We start from the raw sequence: 18248 nt of genomic DNA, 5'->3' as shown, positions 1-18248 counted from the left end.
AGGAGGATAAGTGCAAAGGTAGTCCGATTTAACTGGGGGAACACCGACAGCTCGCATGGGGCATTGGAGTGCCTGCAGGCAGGCGTTGATGAAATAACCCAGCAAATAAACCACCCCAGAAGACCCACCTGAACATTACTTTTACCCACTGCACACCATGATGGGAGGAAAAGGTGTACGTTACGAGAAATGTTCCTAAGTAAAAGTAAGGGTGAGGGAGGGATGTAATTAGTAAATGCTCACAGAGTGACTCACAGTATCTGGCTACCGACTTTGATGTCCCCAGTTTCTTCAGCCCGTCCAAAGGCAGCAGGTCGGCTGAGTCATTGTAATTGTGCATGAACTGGACCGACTTCTTTATCCTCCTCCTCTGTTGCTACTTGCTCCCTGATCTCGGCCTCCTTCCTCCCCGAGTCCGACAGCATGCCCGGCTGCCCGAATAGAACATATGGGTGGTGGACCCCAGGGGGGCATACACTTACAGCGCTCTCTCATCCATTCTCTAAGATTTCCTTAACAGCTCCCGCGACCCGCCCTCCTTATAAAGCAGGAGACTAGGTCGGAATCGGATCTCACCCAGCTGGCAGCTCTACCGGTACGTACTACTCAGAGAGTTTAGGCGGGGCCGCGGGGAGTACAGTTTGGCTTTGTTTTTTTTAGTTGTTAACTTCAGTGCCACAGCGGGGCTTGCCGTGCCCTGTCGCTCATCCTGGTGGTGGCATCCTCAGACTGTTCTGGTGGTCTTGCAGGGCAGCTTTCATGAGCTGCTCACTGACTGACACTCGCAGGTGCAGCAATCTTCCGGGCATCGCTGACGCTGTGGGACACCCAGCGCTGGAGATGCGGCCGCAGCGCTCCTCGTGCCCGTGGTGGGCCTAGTTTAAATTCTAGGGCTCGTGCGCGGCGGTAACTCAGCCAATCCTGGCGCAGCATAACATCCCCACTGCTCAAGGATTGGTTAAAGAGCAGGGCTTATACTGCCCATAATGAGACCCGGCTCCCCCGGGTCTCTGCCTGTGTTCCTGCTAGAGGAGGAGGAGGAGGAGAAGGAGGGAAGGGGCTACTGCGTGTGTGCGCATGCGTGGGCAATAAAAAAAAAATGACTTGTCCTAAATGCACACACACTGCTGCCCTCCCTGACACGCTGCTATCTGCCAGCCTGCCACTCACTGCCACAGGCCCGCCCCCCCACCCTTCCGCGATCGCGATGAGGTCACTACAGTTAGTGACTCACACTCCGAAAATAAATCATTATGACTGTCGGCGCTGGCCGCGCTGCGCTCGTAATTCTAATTTTTGGTATGCCCTGCGCAGTGTCAGTGACGTGACAGTCGTCCATGGGCCATGGCTAGTGGGGCAACGCCCCAATGGACGAACCGCCACTGCATGTGGGCACTCCCTGATGAAATTAGGTGGCCAGTCTTTTTCAGCTAGAAGAAGATCATAACCCTTAGAGAGCTTCTCCCAAAAGAGTGCTCTTATTTTCCTAGTTATGTCCCCCTCCATCCAAAGCGTTACTTCATAAAACTTATGGGGTACACTAACCCTGGTATCAGCAGTTTCAACTTGGATTTACTCATTCAAGTCCACTGTCTCCAGATTATCCTTCAAGATCTTGCGAGCTATGGGGACTTCTGCTGTGCTGTCCAGCATTGTATGGGTGCACTCCATATTCTTGAGTTGTGTCCTTAAGATCCTCGGCATGCCTAATTTTTAGACCTTCTACCTTCTTTTTGGTTAATTGGCTTTTCTTATTTTTTGGAACGTGTTGATCGTCTTTGGACTTCACGCCTTCTTCCTTGTATTGTGACCGTCCTCTTCTTTCCGATTTCTGTGAGGAAGTCTGAAAGGTACCAGAGGAACGAGCATCAGTATCTTGATATCTATCAGATTTTTTCAAATTATCCCTGTTCCTGAAGTTATATATCTTTTCAGAGGGCTCCTTTTAAGGAGGCAGACGTGGACAATATCCATTGCCTCACCCACAAATGCCATTTCATGGACACCCACTTTGGCAATATCCCCAGTTCCCTCACGCCATGCCACAATTTGGCCCACAATACCTCCCCAATTTGCCCCCCAGGGAAACCTTCCTTTTTTAGACAGAGGTTGGGGCAGAGGGCGAGGGCGAAAGAGAGGAAATGCAACGGACAAACGGGCCCAGTGGGAAGACACGACACCCCAAGGAATGGACACTCGGAGCAAAATGAGCTAGAAATTAGCCTTGTTGTTAATCTTTCCTCACACCAGTTAACCCCTGAACAAGAGAGGGTTTTACAAAAGGGACTCAGATTTGTCCCTTCGCCTAAAACTGACAACTTTCTACAAACTGTTGAATTGCAGAAATTCTTTAGAAAAATCAGATTGCACGCCTTCTTCGAAGGCAAACCGCAGGAAACTTGTGATGACACTGGGTTACATAACCCATTTACCTTTACCCCTCACAGCGGCATGGTACAGAGAGAGGTCCTTAGCTTTGAGCAAGCAGTACTGAAAGATGTTAATAACCTAACTGGTATTTCCTCTTTCAGCAACATTTTCAAGGATGAAAGGGATATTCTCGACACATTGGCCAATGACCCCTCCATTGAGGTAATATAAATTTTATGGTCAAGTTGTGTTCCCTAGCGAGTACCCCACCGACTCCATGTACGAGTTAAAGTGCATGTAACTTCCCTCCTGTGTCAGCTATGAAGACGCAAATACATTTGCGTCCACCGTTAACATGTCCTCTTTCAGACCCACCATGAATGGGTTGAATGGTCCGTTCCTAAGTATGCTATGCCAACGTCTTTTTGTAGTGTACTCCTACGTTTTTTCAGCCCTGGCTGAAGTAGGCCCTGAATCTCTGCCACCGAGCCTCTTTTCTGGCTTCTGACTCCGAGAAATCTCTGCCCAGGCAGCCCCCGTACCCGTGAACTCTGACTTACTTCTAGCGCGGCCCTCCGTGCTCAGCTCAGCCTGCTGCCTGCCAAGATTGACTATAACCTTCGAGTTATCTGTCTCCCTCCCCGAAAATACATTCCAGCCTGCTAGCTTCAGTAAACATCCTTCCTCAGCTACAGGGCTAAAGGGCCGACCTGTCTCTATGCAAGTAATTCATAGCTTCTGTTGCCATGCTTCCATGGAAGGCCCCATGCCCCCACGCTTCTCATACAGACACTCAGGCGCTTATACACGCACTCACAGCAAGTATAGAATAGCTTCTGCTCTAGAGACCTTTCTGCCCAGATAGCTTAGTTCCTAAACATCAGATATCAGATATGATAGAAGCACAAGTTGATCTGACATGCCAGACTTCTGTCTCTTTCCGTCAGTGTAAATGTCAAGTCCCCTGCACCCCTCCAGTTACACGTCATCCAGCTGCGCACGCATCCAAGCTTCCGATTTCTGCTGACATTGCCACATTTTCTGTTAGTGCCGCCCCTTTGTGACACCTATCAGTGACGTTTCCAGAACACACCTCTAGTTCACGCCTCTTGATTACGCACATGTACCACGTGTAATACTGTTATCTTGTCTTCTCTCAGCTGTTACGCCTTCTATACTGTTTCCAATGATGCAAAATAAGTATATAAGCTATGTACTGTTAATAAAATGTAGCGCTCTATCCCTTCTGACACCCTGTGTGGTGGTCAGAACATGATATCTTGGCCATGACCATTCCTTTTTTTAGGAATAAAACCCCTTAGAACTCTCACACCACGGACTCTGTCTTTTTTCATCCGATCTGAGTTATTATTGATTAAGTACTTACCTGCATAGAAATTAAGAGAGTAAATTAATTATTTACGTCATTTTGGCGCCCGAACAGGGACCCCTCCCCCACCTCACGCGCCGGTTGGCGCATTGCAAGCTCTGTCCCCTGCCATCAGTTAGAAGGAACATACGCGTACCGGCAGGATTTCCTGCATCTCCCTCTGACCCACGGAGGTGACGAAGACTGCGATCAGTGCCCAGACGAGGCGGTGAGGAGTGCGGAGGATCCCGACCAGAGCCTAGCCGAAAGAAGCAAGGTCCGAGGTGTCAAGAGGCCCACCAGGTTTCCGAAGTTTTCCGAAAATTCCCGAAGTTTTCCGAAGTTTTCCGAAGTATCGAGTCGAGTCCAGTCGAGTTTTTCCGAGGCCTTCTGTTTCCGTGCTTCCCGGTGAGTACCATTGCTGGGTCGTATCTAGACGGGTTTGGGTACGCAAGTCCGGTCTGCACTGTTTTTAGGCAGTGTATCTGTACTGTTTAGCAGTATATCTAGTATTCCGAATTTCTGAATTTTTGCACTGTTACAACAGTGTATCTGTACTGTTTAGTAGTACATCTAGTATAGTGGGGTAGTCATCTATGTTTTAAATGTTTTTGTGATTAATGTCGTGGTATGAATGTGATTGTTTTCCTTGTGCATTATTGTGTTTTCTTGTATAAATAGTTACATTCAGAATTAAGTATCAAGGATCGAGCATTTCAGTATCAAGTAGACACAATGCCGTTTTTCAACAAGTTAAAGCAGATAGGAACTAGGAAAGGGATGTTAGAGGAAGAAATTCCAATCCCCCCTAGGGACACTCCAGGTAATTTCATGTATAACAAACATGGCATAGACGCCATATTGTATCTAGAGTTATGGACCGATTATACCAAGCACCTAGAGGAAAGATACCGATGGCCAGTTAACGGAACATGGGATGCCGAGTGCATCATAAAGGTAGAAGAAGCATTACGGAAAAAGAAAGCCAGACAATCTCAGAAAGACGCCATAGAATTTTGGCGTAAGGAATCACATAAACGTGCTGAAAGAGCACTCCGTAGAGAAGACAGACTTAAAGAATCAGAAAAGGCTCAAGAAAACGAATTAGTTATTGAAGGAATTCGAGTAAAATCAGAACAAATAGATCGCATCCGAAATAGCCAAGTGAACAACATGTATCTTTTGGCCGAAGGTACCCCTGACGCCATTTCAGAAATACCGAAAAATTTGCCGTCACCATTAGTTCCAACTAAAGTAATGCATAAGACTACTAAAGACATATTCCTAAATTCATACTTAGACGATGTAGCACCAGCTTACACCAATCTGCCTGTTCGTGCCCTGCCTATTGACAGGGACGGGGGTGGCACTCCACCCCCAGGTCACGTTCCGCCGGTACCGCAACAGACTTCTCCCGTTCCGCCAGCCCCGCCACTTCCCGTATTCAAAACTGACCTACCGAAACCACGTTTACCTGATCCACCTAAACGACAAGTTCAAGCCCAGATACAGACTCCACAGGGAGGTAATGTACAAGCGTCCGCTTCAGGAGGTGCGACCGCGGGTCCTCAGACCCCGCCACCAACTCACAGATTCAATCTCAGAGATATGCAGAGTCCTCTCACGTACAGGTCTCCCCACTCCTCTAATTCATCCCGCCTTGACGCATTAAAAGAAAACATGTCAGTTTGCAGATATGATCCAGTACCCGGAAAAGACGATTTAATGATATTGGCATCATTACGGTTAAGATCCGCTACTGATAGCTTGTTATGCTATGCAGGAATGAAGGATCGTCTAGACAGAATATATGAGTTCGTTCAGACAGGAAAGGACTCTGACAGTATTAAGGATGCCATGGAGAAACAGAAAGTTGGCATGCAAGCACTGATACTACGATTTTTCATAAATTGTCTAATAAGAGAACGAGACAGGCCCGGAACAGATCAGAGTGAATTAGACGCATTGAACAAGTGGGGTCAAAATATAGCTGATGGAAGACATGACAGACAAAATTGCATAGACTCTATGTACAAGAAGATTAAGAAAGCAGTGATAGCAGTACACCAGAAAGAGAAAGAAAAGGCTTCCTCCGAGGAGGAAGAAGTACAGGAAGAATCCGAAAGAAATGTAGGAACAATAGCATATGTAGGTAAGGGAACTTACCTTAGGAAGGGTATCCGTCCAGAGAGCAAGAGAGTTTTCTTCTCTGCCTTAACAAATCCGAATTCTGCTGAGCATCAGTTCCAGGAAACTGATAAAAGGCTTCGAGATCGAGTTGGGTACCATGTACTCAATTCTATGGATGAACAAGAACTAGCCCGATCAGCTGTATCATGGGCTGAAAATGCAGACATATATAATGATGACACAGTAGCGCAGACATTTCTGAACCTCTCCCCCGACGAACAGAAATTAGCAGGTGTATACATGATTCAGCACCTTCTCATTAAATACAGAAAACATTATTCCGATCCAGGTCCCTTACACGAGACACTAGAAGCACTACTGATGGATAGATGGAGAGGTCTAAGCACTAAATTAATTCAAGTAATTCTAGAACAACGACACAGATATGATACCTTTGTAAGCTCTGAATATGTTCCCGCCCCACCTCCAGAAAGGAAAATGTACCATATGCAATGCGGGGGTGGTATTGAAAGTCAGAACCCCTTACGAGAAGTGCACCCTGTTATGGGTGAGGATAAAACTTTGAAACGCGTGTATGTACACACGCCTCTGACTAAATTAGAACTGTTAGAAATGAAGAAACTAGTACCATGCCATGATAAAGACCCTGCAGGTTTCCATAGAGAGCTTAAAGACATGTTATTAATGGGGGACTATACATATGATGATATCATGAAAATGTTGAAAGTATTATTGCCTACGGGTATATGCGAGAAATTAAAGGAAAAGGAATGGGAGGTGGGAGACACAAAGATTGCCTGGGCAGAAATAGAGGAAGAAGAAAAGAAACGGGTCCCAGGGTTAGGCCTTGGGGACAAAACTAAAGCATTACCAGGTTTGATAGTACAGGTCCTGCCCAGATTATTGACAACTAGAAAGGAGGATTGGGATGCAATCTCGTCCTGTAAACAGAAACATGACGAAGATACTAGTGACTTCTATTCAAGATTCGAGAAATGTTTTATTATTAATAGTGGCCTCCAGCCAAGTAGCGAGTCGTACCCACATCTTTTTGTATCAAAGTTAGTCGAGAATTCCCTACCGTTAGTTAAAAATAGAGTGTACAAGGTCGAGAGTACATGGCAAGCAAATACGCCATCCCAGATGTTACAAATGTTACAATATCATCAGAACAGAATTAGAGAAGAACAAGATCAGGAACAAAAACGCATGAAAGACACAAAGATGAAAATGTTAGTAGCTCAGACAGTCCCATCCGACGGACACAGAAAGGGTACGACCCAGACAAGTCACACTGCAGCTCCTGTTAAAGGGACATGCAATTATTGCAAGCAGCCAGGTCACTACGCACACGAATGCCCAGTTCTGAAACATAACATAGCGACAGGTAAAACTAAAGAAAGACCGCATCCGCCTAGACAAGACCATAACCAGCATCAGTCTACACAGAATACACAGCCTATGCATGCTTCCTCGACTCCAGCACAGACCGTAGCAGTACCACAGCCACAGCCCATTGCCGCAACTCAGCAAGTCTCACAGCAGATGTACCAGTATGCCCAGTCCGCTTACCCCGAATATTCCCGATATACATGAAACAGCCTAGAGAGGGAAGGTGGCTTGCCTCTTATTGAGATTCCTGTGGATCAAGAAGGTCCTTATGTACACAGTCAAGTATTGGGAAAAGACAGAAAGTTTTTAATTGACACAGGGGCAAGTCGCACTACAATAAGTCATGATGAAGTTCCAGGGGCACCCCTCTCAGGCTCACAGAATGTTTCCCTGGGTTTTTCAGGACAGCCTATTGTAAATGAAGTATCCGAACCAGTCCCCCTGGCTGTGGGTCCATTATCACGCGTTACAGACCTGTTACTCACGAAATCATGTCCAGAAAATCTGTTAGGAATTAAAACATTGAAGGCTCTAGGAGCTATAATATGCTGTTCCCCGGAGGGAGTTAGACTCTTTCTGCGGGATTTCAAGGGTCATTATGTTTTGCGTGAGTTTGATGTCAGATTAAAAAATGTACCTGATTACTTGTGGGCAAAAGGCCCAACAGATGTAGGCTGTATGCACATTACACCATACCGCGTTACACTCAAGGCAGGTGTTGTATTACCCAGAATCAGACAATATAAGTTACCACCCGATGCTGTAGTGGCTTTACTGAAAATCATTGAAGAGCTCATTGCCCAAGGAGTGGTCGTCGAGACCGACTCCAATATCTGTAATTCACCCATCATTCCGATTCTTAAACGTACTGATCCCAATGCACCGCCAGTATATCGGCTGGTGATTGATCTTCGAGAATTAAATAAATGCATTATTCCACAGTATCCTGTGGTCCCCGATATCTCCTCTCTATTGACTGCTATTGATTCAGAAGCAACGTTCTTTACTGTAATTGATCTCAAGAACGCCTTCTTCAGCGTACCTATTGATCCAGAGAGCCAATATCTCTTCGGATTCAGTTTAAATGGACGCAGTTTCAAATTTTCGCGCGCACCTCAAGGATTCACAGAAAGCCCCAGCATCTATAGTCAAGCACTGAAAAGACAACTAGATTGTATTCAAATGCCAGTTAACACCGCTTTACTGCAATACGTCGATGATCTGCTGATCACCGCACGAAGTGAGCCCGAATGTGAAAAAGCATCACTGACCGTTCTACACTTTCTGGCCGACAAGGGACACAAGGTGTCTCCTTCGAAGCTACAATTCTGTGTTCAGCAAGTTGTGTACTTGGGTCACTTGCTGTCCAAAGTGGGGAGACAGCTCACTCCCGATCGCATTCAGTTAATTGCAAATATGTCACAACCCCAGACACAAAAGGAAGTGCGGGCCTTCATAGGCCTCACCTCGTACTGCAGACAATGGATTCCCCAGTATGCATTTCTAGCCAAGCCACTCATCCAGTTAACGACACAGGAGGCAGCGACTCCGACTGCCCTCCCTTGGACTCAGGAACACACACAAGCTTTTGAAGACTTAAAGAAAGCCTTATGCCAAGCACCAGTTTTAGCGACACCATGTTACAACAAACCGTTTACACTTTTTGTTACAGAACGTGACGGTACAGCGTTGTCTGTCCTCACTCAAGATCAAGCAGGTTCACATAAGCCTTGTGCTTATTTTTCTAGTACTTTGGATTCAGTAGCCCAAGCACTCCCTGCGTGCTTAAAATCAGTAGCAGCAACAGCGTTAGCAATAAGACAAAGTGATTCAATTGTTTTAGGTCATCAGTTAACAGTTCAAGTTCCACATTCTGTAGAGGTTTTGTTAAACAGAACTCAGACTCAACACTTGACTATAGCACGACTGACAGGTTATGAATTAACACTATTCCAGCCACACATAGAAATCAGACGCTGCAGTATCCTGAACCCCGCAACACTATTACCAACAGTTATGACAGATCCAGCCCCACATGATTGTATAGAAATCATTAAGGCAGTAACAAAGCCTAGACGAGATTTAACAGATGTTCCATTGACAAATCCAGACCTGACACTTTATGTGGACGGTTCATGCATGAGAACAAGTACAGGAGAATTAGTGGCCGCGTATGCCGTGACCACTGAAACTGAAGTTAAAGAAACACATCGTATTGACATACTGTCTGCTCAAGCAGCAGAGCTCATCGCTCTGACCCGAGCTTGTATTCTAGCTAAAAACAGAAATGTTAACATATACACTGATTCCCGTTATGCCTTCGGAGTTGTACACGACTTCGGAGTCCTCTGGCAAGAACGAGGTTTCCTGACCTCTCATGGGGCCAAGATTCAACATGGTCCCCTCATTCAAGCACTGTTAGGAGCAATACATTTGCCCTCGGGCATATCAGTCATGAAGTGTAAAGCACATACTAAAGTTACAGATTCTGTTTCCCAGGGTAACGACCTGGCAGACCAGACAGCAAAACATACAGCACTGACTCACATCCAGATTACTGATGTGACAAAGACAATAGTTCCGACAAAGTCTATGACAGTTAGAGATCCCGCCCTAGACGTAATTGACATTCAGACACATGCTACTCCAGATGAAATAAAGAAATGGACTGAACTAGGAGGGATTCAGACAGATCAAGGTTGGGTGACGAAGGGAAAATCTATATGGTTTCTCCCTGACTCAATGGTTCAAGTCATGATAAATACAGCACATAGCCCGGCACATCTAGGAGAGAAGGCGATGTTAGACAGTTTACAGAATCTCTGGTACAACAAACACTTACGAGCAGCAGCAAAACAGAAAGTGCGTACTTGCATGATCTGTTGTCAGTTCAATCCAGGTAAAAGCGTCCCTGTAGAGCAAGGAGGATTTCATCCTCCCGATCACCCTTTTGAAGTCCTTCAGATGGATTATATCCAGATGAACAGTTGTCGAGGTTTTAAATATGTCCTTGTAATTGTTTGTGCCCTGTCCCGCTGGACCGAAGCATACCCAGTCCCAGACTACACTGCTCCGACCACTGCCAGACAGTTGGTTCGTGAATTCTTCCCACGGTACGGTTTGCCCCGTGTCGTGTATTCAGATAACGGACAGCCGTTCTCGTCCGAGTTGATGAAACAGGTTTCCCTTTTGCTAGGATATCAGTGGAGGTTCCACTGTGTCCGACATCCCGAAGCAGCAGGCCTTGTAGAAAGGCATAATCAGACGCTAAAAATCCGCCTTGCCAAGATCTGTCAGGAAAAAGGGGTCGACTGGATAGTCGCCCTGCCCGTGGCACTATTCTACATGAGAATGGTCGCCCACTCAAGATCAGGGCTATCCCCGTACGAAGTGGTCTTTGGCAGACCACCGAATATGTGGGGGACGCCCATTCCGAAGAAAATAACTGATGTTGATTGTAATATGTTGACAGATTACCTTGCCTCCTTGATGTCTGCACTCCAATCATGTCGTTCACAGGTTGCCGCAGCCTTCCCTGACAACACCGATGTAAAGGCGCATGAGGTCCGTCCTGGGGACCTGGTACTCGTCCGGAATTTCGACCGGAAAAGTCCGCTGGAACCCCGTTGGAAGTCTCCGAAGACCGTCCTCCTTACAACCAGGACCGCCGTGAAGATAGAGGGGAGAAAGGGGTGGGTCCATACGAGTCACATCAAACTTTGCAATGAACTAAAAAACGGACTAAAACAGGACTCTGACTCGTCCACCCCCACCAAAGACTGTGTTGAGGAAAAAGACTTTACCGTTACCGAACGAGAAAAGACTCCCCAAGAACTGTACCGTATGAAGCTCCGATCTAGCAAGTCAGACAGTTTAATTGTTTAAGTCCTCCCCTAGGTGAATCGGTTAAATAGTTTCTGACATGTATCCCCTAGATCGAGATAGAGAGAGAGAGAGAGAAGCAAAGAAACGTACATACTGCAAATCACTGCGTAGTCACTGTATAGTGACGTTGTTAATAATGTTTTTTCTAAGTATTCTAATTATTATTGCCAGCATTCTGCTACCTATATATTGGCCTATTTTCAGGCGTGAACAATCTGCTTACAATGTCTCTGCTGAACACACTTTTAGTGAACTTCCTGCACATGAACTCTCTTACAGACTTGCGCTGCGCAACAATACATTCATTAGTATGTTACACCACTCCCATCAGACAAATAATGCTACCGACTGCTGGATATGTGGCCGACTCCCTCCCTACCAGAATTACAAGGGAGCTCTGCCCCTCTTTCCGTACCCGTTCACTCACAATGGCTCCTGTGGGGCATGGTTTAAAATAATTAATTCCTTAGATCCTGATATTGCTGTCTTCGATGGGGGCTGGGTTTGGGGAAACTTGAACTTAGTCCTGCTCAACGTCTGTTATCCTGATAAAGAGGGACTTCCCACTCGAATAGGAACTGATCTAGAGAATGAAGTATATGGATTAGGTAATTACACAATTAGCCTTATGATCCTTACTGTTGAATCCGAAGCTGCTCCAGTTCTGCCCCATATGTTAGTATTACCAGTCACAGGTGAACTATGTGTTAGCAAGAAAGGTTCAGTACACGTAGGTCATAGTAAATGCACTACTGTGGTCGAGTTCAGTGATCATGGTAAATCGTCCTTTAAAGCTATAAGTCACTCCTATTTTGTTTGTGGTCATACCGCATACATACGTTTGCCTCCAGATTGGGATGGTACCTGTTATATTGCATTCCTTCTGCCACCTGTTTTTCTAGCTCCCCCTGATTACCATAGAAATACGAATCTAGTACAGAATAGACCCAAAAGAGATATTCCACTTGTCGACTACACAGAAACGGCATGGGAACAGTACACTGATTTCAATAAAGGATTCTTTTTCTTTCTAGGACCTGTCCAAAACAGTAAACTAATACGCAGATTAACCAGAACACTTGAAGCTGTAGTACATGAAACTGCCTCCGCCTTAGGTAACTTAACAGAGGAGCAATCTGCTATACGGGTTGTTGTCCTTCAAAATCGTCTTGTAATTGACGTCATCTTGGCAGATAGAGGTGGAGCCTGTAAGGTCATCGGGTCAAGTTGCTGTGTTTTCATCCCACAAAACGCACCATCTGTCTATCAAGCTATTACCCGTCTGCATAAAATTGCAAATCTGATACATCAGAATCCAGGCACCTGGACTTGGTCCGGTTGGTTCTGGACTACGTTAACCGCTTGGGGATGGAAGATCTTATCATTCCTAGGCATTGGCCTTGTTATAGTATTCAGCTGCTGCCTGTGCCTACAGTGTGGGCCAGCGATTTGTGGACTGTGTGCCACATCGTGCATTGAACATTCCAGTTGTCTCTCGAACAGTCAAAGAAAGAAAGATGAACATATAATGTTACAAGAACAAACCGATCGATTTATGAGGATCGATATATCATGAAGGGTCCGTAGGGAACAAGGAGGGAATGAGGTAATATAAATTTTATGGTCAAGTTGTGTTCCCTAGCGAGTACCCCACCGACTCCATGTACGAGTTAAAGTGCATGTAACTTCCCTCCTGTGTCAGCTATGAAGACGCAAATACATTTGCGTCCACCGTTAACATGTCCTCTTTCAGACCCACCATGAATGGGTTGAATGGTCCGTTCCTAAGTATGCTATGCCAACGTCTTTTTGTAGTGTACTCCTACGTTTTTTCAGCCCTGGCTGAAGTAGGCCCTGAATCTCTGCCACCGAGCCTCTTTTCTGGCTTCTGACTCCGAGAAATCTCTGCCCAGGCAGCCCCCGTACCCGTGAACTCTGACTTACTTCTAGCGCGGCCCACCGTGCTCAGCTCAGCCTGCTGCCTGCCAAGATTGACTATAACCTTCGAGTTATCTGTTTCCCTCCCCGAAAATACATTCCAGCCTGCAAGCTTCAGTAAACATCCTTCCTCAGCTACAGGGCTAAAGGGCCGACCTGTCTCTATGCAAGTAATTCATAGCTTCTGTTGCCATGCTTCCATGGAAGGCCCCATGCCCCCACGCTTCTCATACAGACACTCAGGCGCTTATACACGCACTCACAGCAAGTATAGAATAGCTTCTGCTCTAGAGACCTTTCTGCCCAGATAGCTTAGTTCCTAAACATCAGATATCAGATATGATAGAAGCACAAGTTGATCTGACATGCCAGACTTCTGTCTCTTTCCGTCAGTGTAAATGTCAAGTCCCCTGCACCCCTCCAGTTACACGTCATCCAGCTGCGCACGCATCCAAGCTTCCGATTTCTGCTGACATTGCCACATTTTCTGTTAGTGCCGCCCCTTTGTGACACCTATCAGTGACGTTTCCAGAACACACCTCTAGTTCACGCCTCTTGATTACGCACATGTACCACGTGTAATACTGTTATCTTGTCTTCTCTCAGCTGTTACGCCTTCTATACTGTTTCCAATGATGCAAAATAAGTATATAAGCTATGTACTGTTAATAAAATGTAGCGCTCTATCCCTTCTGACACCCTGTGTGGTGGTCAGAACATGATATCTTGGCCATGACCATTCCTTTTTTTAGGAATAAAACCCCTTAGAACTCTCACACCACGGACTCTGTCTTTTTTCATCCGATCTGAGTTATTATTGATTAAGTACTTACCTGCATAGAAATTAAGAGAGTAAATTAATTATTTACGTCACCATAACCATCAAACAGGCAGACAAAGGGGGCGCGACAGTACTAATGGACACCAAAGATTATGACATAGAGTGTCAAAGACAATTAGATGACACTCGATACTATAAGGCTATCGCACAAAATCCCACAGAACGCCTTACAATGTCCATCGCCAGCATGGTGGAATCAGCTGAATGTCATGGCTGGTTAAGTAAAACAGAGGCAGACTTTCTAGTGAAAAAGAACCCTAGGGTCCCGTACTTTTATACATTGCCTAAGATACACAAAGGTATCACACCAGTCCCAGGACGACCCATCGTCTCTGGCATTGTTTCAGTGTTAGAACCTTTATCACAGTTCTGTGATCATTTTCTGCAGCCCCTGGTAAAGCAAATTCCTTCTTATATCCAGGACACAACAGATTTGTTACCCCTACTGCAGGACTACGATGAGGCCCAATAAATTGATTTACTCATAACCCTAGACGTTGAGGCCCTCTACACAAACATCCCCCAGAGGGCCTCCCTAGGAGTGATCAAAGCAGCACTCAGTAAGACCCAATGGACGTCCCAGACACCTATTACTTTCGTGATGGAATGCGCAGAAAAGGTCCTTACTGAGAACTACTTTGAGTTCAAAGGCACCTACTACCATCAGACACAAGGAACTTGTATGGGGAGCACGGTAGCCCCTAGTGCAGCCTGTCTCTACATGGCCAATTTTGAAGAGGATCATATATCTCCATTGGCAAACCCTTATCATGACAACATAAAACTATGGAAACGATACATAGACGACATCTTGATCTTTTGGGCAGGTAATTAAGACTCTTACACAGAGTTTTTCGTGTGGATCAATAACATTAACCCATACCTGAAGTTCACCATCACGGCTTCCAATAGTGACATAGCTTTCCTTGACCTAAAAATAAGTATTGAAGGGGGATCCCTCTGCACTACTTTGTAAAAAAAGAGCACAGACCGTAATAGTCTGTTACATTACACCAGCCACCATCCTAAAGCCCTACGAATCAACCTGCCGTTTGGGCAATTTCTCAGGATACGACATAATTGCAGCACAATGGCCAAGTATAAGACTGAGTCAACAATTCTCTCAAGGAACCTGAGAGAGAGAGGCTACCCAACCAGAGAAATCAAGAAATGTAGAAAAAGAGCACAGAATAACAACAGGGAGGGCCTGTTAGAACCAAAAGAAAGAGACCCCCCGGCTATCCAACCAATGACCTGTGTGACAACCTTCACACCGGCATCAAACCATTTGAGAAGAATCGTGAGACGCCATTGGTCTTTACTCAACACAGGATCACTCACATTAGACCAACCAAGATTCGCTTTTAAGAGGTCTAAGAATATCAAAAACATCTTGATACACACAAGACCTAAGAAGGCAAGCGAAACAAACCGCCAAACCACATTGTGGAATCTACCAGCAGTAACAGGCCACTATCCTTGTGGGGGGTGCGCAGCATGCCCCTTCACCAAAAAATACAATAGTATAACCTTGACAGACTCTTTCAAGTGGGAAATGAGAGGCCACACTAACTGCAATAGCACAAACTGTATTTACCTGATCATATGCCCTTGTAATCTCTATTACATTGGCATGACGACCCGAAACATGAAAACAAGAATTTCGGAGCACCGAAGCAATTTTAGGTACAAGAAAAACAATACAAAAATGTGGAGGCATTTTCTGGAAATTAACCATACCCCAGACTCCCTTCAATGGCTGATCCTTGAAGCAAACCACAGGATACCTAAACAGTGCCTGTTCTATAAAGAACAACTTTGGATCCACAGATTGTCCTCTGACAGCCGTGGCCTCAATGAAGACGTCCCCTGGATTAGCCTCTGAAATATTTTTACCTAACACACCACTGTTCCTTTAGTCCCCTTTATCAGGATCTTAGCCTTCCACACCGGGAGGTAACACAACTTAGGAGTGATTGTGTTTATCCGGAATACAAAGGTATCCACCACATCTGCCTTTCTGTTCCCCAAACCATATGACTTTGATGACCTGATTTTACCACTACAAGATGGCCGTCACTAATATAGTAACCTACTACACCCAACACCTAGTTTTCCCTGACTCCTTACTTCCACATACAGTAATAAAAAACACTAAAGAAGACTTGTAAATCGGGGTAGCATACTGTTGGTTACCCTCTTGTATTTGACACTACTCCGAGATAGCCCCACTACATATCGGAAGCTAGACGCTACAAGATGGCCCCCGCGTTAATGTCTTAATCACGTGGAGTTTTTTCCCCCCTTTATATCCGGTCCCGTCCCCGCCTCCCACCTCCAACCGGATCCAGCGGCGAGGGGTAGGTGCGAGCAACGCAGCTCAGGGACTCCCAAGTAAGTCAGCAGCAGCGCAGCATTAGACTCGTAAGCGTATGTCCTTAGATCCAATAATGAAAGGAAAGGGCTTTGTTAACCTGGATCACATATCCGGGTTGGTTCTGTGCCTAATCTGGTCCTGACTCACAAGGCAGTTATTATGGCAGCGGAGGGGCACACATACGGGTTACTTCCTAGCCTAACCTGATCTTGACACAAACCTGTCTATAGCGTTAAATACAGCAGCGGGTGCCCCATTTAATGAGAGAAGATCTCATCTTGACACCAACTTGAAATGCGTTTAATACGTTAGCGGGTTCACCACGCTCATCCGGCAGATTTAATGAACACCTTACCATTGGTAAATCCTGCCCTTTTGTGACCATGGGGTAAGAGTATACTTACACTCGCACCTAAGCGAGCCATGGCTCGTTTTCATATAATCGCACTATGGTTTCCGTGTGTATTTACCATGTCATATTACATTGACATACTCCGCCATCATAGCCATACTTTTGCACGCGCTTGATATATTTAAATCGTGCTTACAACGCTGGCTATCATTCAATTGCTACTTTACATGAGATATATAACTCTGGATTTTATTCCACTTATACCGCGCAGGTTGCAGGCCATACTGAACATAGGCACTAATGCTGTATTTCATACATACGATGTAATTATAACAGTTGCTGCACACTGTTCAATAGGCACTAAGATCTTCCCCTATACATAGCCATGCGGTGGAAGATCTAACCTGAAGCTTTACCCGCTGGATACTGTTGTTATCTGACTGTTACAAATTTTAGGTGAGTTTGGATAGTTTGCTGCTAACCACACCAATCTGGTAATTTTACTGTGTCTTTGTAAATATGTTTTATTGTTCCTTCTAAACCACTCTCACTAAGTTCCCACATTTGAGAGTGCATGTACACTTGTGTTTTGGTGCAGTGACACGCCTGTTAAAAATTTTAGACTGGCATGCAGCCCACACAAGGAATACAGTCACCAATGCGAATGTTTATAAGCCAATTGTGATATGCTCTTCCTCTTCCCTTAACAGGCTGTGACAGCTTATCACAGGTTTCAATAAGAAGGGTAATATAGGATTGTTCTCCCTTCATCCCTAATTGTTGTTGCACCCACACTAGCATACACACACCACACATTAGGGAATTAGAGTAGACAGTTCACTTTTAGATACTTGCTAAATAGTCACATAGGTCCTGAAGAATCGCTTGTTAAATTTACGCTAGCGAGAAACATGTTGACCGGACAATAATAAGATCTGGAGAATCTCTGGAAACATAATATTCCAGCACTATCCTCTAGAAACCCGTTTTAATTGAAGCAGCGGACCTTCTGAATAAATCATTCTCGGTACCCCCAGCTTTATTTTAACTCACTCCTCAACGTCTACCTTCTATTCTGGCCCCATACCCGCACTTCATCCATACGGCTGTTGGAAAAAGATCTCCGCCAAAGGGCCCCTCTATGAGGTGTTGCCCGTTGGGTATTGCACCGCCGACCCAACGAGGAGCAGGCCCAAATGATAAAGCATGACACCTGAAAGGGTGTGTGAGGGCATTAAATCCAACAAAATGGATCCCCAGGGTTAACCTCGAGTCACCCTTCCATTTCATTCGCATCACTGTATCAATCTCCTCTTTCTCTTAGGAACAGCACGGCAATCTTTGTATATACGTATCCTTTGAGGGCACGCTGTAGCTGGACCTTCTACTTATGACCAAGTAGCAATAGCCCTCTACTCCTCTGTTTGATACCATACTCCTTTTGAGGAGACCTTCCTCGGGACTGTGAAAGCTTCTCTTTAAAAGTTTGTTTAGTGTTCTCCCACTTCTTTTTGGGAGTAGTGAGAGTGGTTTTAATAAAGAACTTTTCAGGACTTTCAATAGTTGGGGTTGG

This window comes from Lissotriton vulgaris, chromosome 3_2 (genome assembly GCF_964263255.1).
Source record: "Lissotriton vulgaris chromosome 3_2, aLisVul1.2, whole genome shotgun sequence".
NCBI classification, from domain to species: domain Eukaryota; kingdom Metazoa; phylum Chordata; class Amphibia; order Caudata; family Salamandridae; genus Lissotriton; species Lissotriton vulgaris.
Note: the sequence above shows the minus strand (reverse complement) of the source record.